General features: G+C 39.9%; 1 non-coding gene across 1 annotated transcript; it reads left to right on the top strand.

Moving 5' to 3' along the window:
- Positions 1-1,986: 1,986 nt before the first annotated feature.
- On the top strand, positions 1,987-2,092 carry LOC116879445. Its single transcript, XR_004385022.1, has one exon. It is a non-coding gene; the product is annotated as a U6 spliceosomal RNA (small nuclear RNA).
- Positions 2,093-4,869: the final 2,777 nt, after the last annotated feature.

Raw genomic sequence — 4,869 nt, 5'->3', positions numbered from 1 at the left:
GTACTTTTCTACAGGGATACTATGAACTATTTGATTAAAAAGTGCTTGGGTTGGGGGTGATTGTTTTAACCTCTTTGTGGTTTTCATTTGCTTTTATTGTGTTTATTTCAAGCCTTCTTTCCACATCAATAATTCCATTTCCAACCATGTCTACTTATTTCTTGCCGTTTTGATGTATTATTAGCTCTAAAATGGGATTGCTTTGGTCTTTGCTTTATAGGATGTGCAATTTCCCTATTCATCTCTTTGAGTTGTTTAATTACCTCATTTTTGAGTTCTTAGTCTACTGAGCTCATTTTCTTTTTAGGTTATTCTAGAGCTTAAAGCACTTGGGGTGAATGTTTTCCGTTTCTCTACCTGCCTCCTGAATTCCTTCTCACTTTATCTGAAATGGACTTGGTTTTCTAATGAACTGCAGCTTGAAAGTAGCTATTTTATACTATATGCACTTTTCTTATGACTTATAAGCTTGTCTAAAAGAGCGGAGGGCAGAACATAGGGGAAGTGGTTTGTTGTCTTTGCTAGAATTCCTCCATGTTTTCTGAAGTTTGAGGAGTCTATTTCAAAGTTCACTTGACTAGGGATTGTTGTATCCCATTCCTATACAAAAGAGCCTCAACCATTGAAACCTCCCCCAGTTTAGTGTGCTTTCCTGGAGTCCTCACAGCCACCTAAAACACCAAGCCTATTCCCCACTTCTCACTTTACCTTCTCCTCAATAGTCATTTTTACTTTTCCAGAGAGAAGAGGTTAAAGATAAAGAAACTACTTAATTCTCTTTTCCTTAGAATATATGTGCATATGTATGTGTTAACTCCCAGGATTTGTGAACACAACAATATGAACTTTGATGGAATGTAGGCAGGATTGGAAACCTTGACTTAGTCCAGACCAGAATCTTCTATCTTGGCTTGACTGCTATTTGTTGATATTTAAGATACTGAGTTGTGAGCCTTTGTTTGGTGTGGATGAAATTTTAACTTTTTTAGGTATTGGCAGAAACAGAGTCTATAAGAATGCTCTATTTCATTATCTTAGACAAAAAGTACAATAATTTAGGGGAACCTGGGTGGCTCAGTGGATTAAGCCTCTGCCTTCGGCTCAGGTCATGAGCTGGGTCCTGGGATCAAGCCCTGTATCAGGCTCTCTGCTCAGCAGGGAGTCTGCTTCCCCCTCTCTCTGGGGGGAAGAGAATCTGCCTCTGCCTACTTGTGATCTCTCTCTGTCAAATAAATAAATAAAATCTTTTTTAAAAAATATAATAATTTTTAATGCACATATACATTATACATTTTTTCATTATACATTTGATATATGTGTATCTTAATTTTTTCTGTTATAAAAAGCTATGTATCTATGCCTATATCAAATCATTATGTTTTACACCTTAAGCTAATACAGTGTTGTATGTCAATTATATCAATAAAACTGGAGAAAAAAACCCTGGGGAAAACAAAATAAATGTTACATATCTTTAGTTGTAAAAATTCAAACCATATGAAAGTATAAAAATTTAAAAGTGGTGGGGCACTTGGATGGCTCAGTCGGTTAAGTGGCTGCTGACTCTTGGTTTCAGCACAGGTCATGATCTCAGTTGTGACATTGAGCCCCGAGTCAAGCTCTGCACTCAGTACGGAGTCTGCTTCTCTCTTTTTCCCTCTCCCTTGGCCCCTTCCTCCACGTGCATGCACATGTGCTCTCTCCCTCTCTCTCAAACAAATAAATAATAAATCTTTTTAAAAATCTTTTATAGAAAATTTATTTATTTATTTATTTGACAGATTGAGAGAGAGATCACAAGTAGGCAGAATGGCAGATGGAGGGAGAGGGAGAAGCAGGCTCCCTCCTGAACAGGGAGCCTGATGAGGGGCTCGATCCCAGGACCTTGGGATCATGACCTGAGCCGAAGGCAGACGCTTAACTGACTGAGCCACCCAGGCTCCCCAATAATAAATCCTAAAAAAAAAAAAAAAAAAGTAAAAAGTGGTGTTCGCTTCAGTAGCACATATACTAAAACTGGAACAAAATGGAGAGATTGGCATGGCCCATACATAAAGTTGACTCGCAGACTGGTGAAGTGTTCAAAAACAAAAAGTGAATAGTGAAAACTCTTGTTTTCTTGTCAGTGCTTTAGCTGTTCAGTGAAAATTAAAAATTCGGTGAAAATCTAGAAATAGGGGAATACATAGATATTTTAAGAACAGCTTTTTATAGTAGGTTTTGCATACAATAAATATCACCTGTTTCATGTGTACGATCCCGTGAGTTTTAGTAAATATACAGTGGTGTAACCATTACCACAACATATATATTTTTTAGAAAAATAAACAGTAACTTTCTTCATTCCTATCTAACCTAGTCTCCCAATTCTAAAAAAAGGGTGCCTGGCTGGCTCAGTCAGTGGACCATGCAACTCTTGATCTCAGGGTCATGCATTCAAGCCCCACATTTAAACATGGTTTGGAGGCTACTTTTGAAAGCTTTTGGGTAGTTCTCTTCCTGCAGATTAAGCTACCTAACCATCAAATACCAGCTGGGTTCATTCCACTTTCTTATCAGTGAAATCTGCTATTGTAATTTAATTAAAATTTAGAAAATTTTTATGTGAGCATAAAGAAAGAGATGTTTCTATGAAAACTAAGTTGGATGCTTTGGAAAGCTTGTTAAAATCAAATTGCTAAAAACTTATTACATTAGGCCTAGATGAGAATTCTGTGATTGGAAGAACTACACACATCTAGAAGAACTGCGTTCAGATTGCTTCTCAAGTGCCTTCCAATTATTGCTCCACTTTAAAGAAACCTTTAAAGAAATTATGGGTGATTTGTTAAAGGCAAGAAGTACAAATCACTCTAAGAAACACTTCAACCACTGGCCCCATAATCACAGAAAAAGCCTGAGGCTATCTCAAAAGATTGATGAAGCAATTTACCTTTACAAGTCTTAAGTTTAAAGAAAAGAGTGACTTATAATATACCATAAACTTACCTTTCTTGCTTTTTTTTTTTAAGATTTCATTTATTTATTTGACATAGAGATAGAGCCAGAGAGTATAAGCAGGATGGGGGTGAGAAGGCAGAGGGAGAAGGAGAGGCAAGCTGCCTGGTGAGCAGAGAGCCCAGCTGCCTGGTGAGCAGAGAGCCCAACGCGGGATCGATACCAGGATCATTAACCTGAGCTGAAGGCAGATGCTCAAGTGAATGAGCCACCCAGGTGCCCATAAACTTACTTTTCTTAAAATAAACAAAACCGTATACTGTATAATGCTTTATAATTCTGCATTTTAATTTTTTTTTCAAGTAACAACTAACCATCAGGTCCAACAGCATCAGATAAAAGGACCTCAGGTTGGTGTGCAACCAGCTTTTCCTTTACAATATATTGAGGACATTTTTTTTCTTTTTTCTTTTTTTTAGAAAAGATTTTATTTATTCATTTTTTCGAGAGAGCGCTTGAGTGTGGCAGCGGGAGGGGCAGAGGGAGAAGCAGACTTCCAGCTGACCAGGAAGCCTGATGAGGGGCTCAATCCCAGGACCCTGGGATCATGACCTGAGCCCAAGACAGCTGCTTAAGGGACTGAGTCAAGCACCCTTGAGGACATTTTTCATATAGCTGTATAAAAATCTAGCATGTGGGGGCGCCTGGATGGCTCAGTGGGTTGGACCTCTGCTTTTGGCTCAGGTAGTGATCTCAGGGTCGTGGGATTGAGCCTCACATGGGGCTCCTTGCTTGGCGGGGAGCCTGCTTCTCCCTCTCTCTCTTCTTGCCTTTCTGACTACTTGTGATCTCTCTCTCTCTGTTAAATGAATAAATAAATAAATCTATCTCTTAAAAAAAATCTACCTTATCCTTTATAAAACTCACCTTATAATACACTATTGTATAGTGGATATATCCTAATTTGCTTACCAAATTCTCTATTTTGAAAATTTCCTGAAAAAATATTTTGAACAGGGAATTGAGAGGGTGAAAGTGGATTAAGATATTGAATCGGGGGCGCCTGGGTGGCTCAGTGGGTTAAAGCCTCTGCCTTCCGCTCAGGTCATGGTCCCAGGGTCCTGGGATCCAGCCCCGCATGGGGCTCTCTGCTCCCTGCGGGGAGCCTGCTTCCTCCTCTCTCTCTGCCTGCCTCTCTGCCTACTTGTGATCTCTGTCAAATAAATAAATAAAATCTTAAAAAAAAAAAGATATTGAATCAGGCAATAGAACTTGAAGTGGATTAAAGAGTAGGGGGGAATGGAAAAGGAAGAAATGGTTCCTGCACTCATCCAGCTCTGAAATTAAACCAGAAAGTGGCAGTGGTTTACACATCCAACAGATGTTCTTATCTCTCTGGCTGCCCTGCCATTTATTTAAAAAACACACCATTCCTTTCTCCCTCTCCATCTTGGCTCAGTCCAGTCCGCCTACATTTCATCTTTGCCTGTTGAAATCCTAATTTTCCTTCAACTTCAAGAACAAATACCACACCTGGTCATTATTAGCCCTGGCTGGAAATGATCTCTCCCCTTCCATTGCTGATAGCGAGCTGAATCCCTCCTTCCTTTCCTCCTTCCACAGAGCACTTTTCTCTCCAAGGTAGTACAGTGCAGTAGCTCAGTCACAACTTTGGACCCACCAATTTGCTATCTCTGTGAACTTTGCAAGTTACCCAAATTCTCAGTGTCTCAGTGTCCAGACCTGTAAAATGGGGAGAAGGGTACGCAGCGTTATTAGGAAGACTAAATCCGTTAACAGGTATAAAGCACTTAGAAGGATGTCTGACGTGTAGTAAGCGCCAGATAAACCTGGACATTCATTTTGACTGGCGGTGGCGGAAAGTGTGGAGCTGGCGGTCCGCCCCAGCGAGCGGGAGAGCGCGGTCACATG

The sequence above is a fragment of the Lontra canadensis genome, unplaced genomic scaffold (genome assembly GCF_010015895.1).
Source record: "Lontra canadensis isolate GAN:19392208 unplaced genomic scaffold, GSC_riverotter_1.0 scaffold60, whole genome shotgun sequence".
Lineage (NCBI taxonomy): Eukaryota > Metazoa > Chordata > Mammalia > Carnivora > Mustelidae > Lontra > Lontra canadensis.
The sequence above is the reverse complement of the archived record's forward strand: the minus strand, read 5'-3'. Positions and strand labels throughout refer to the sequence as shown.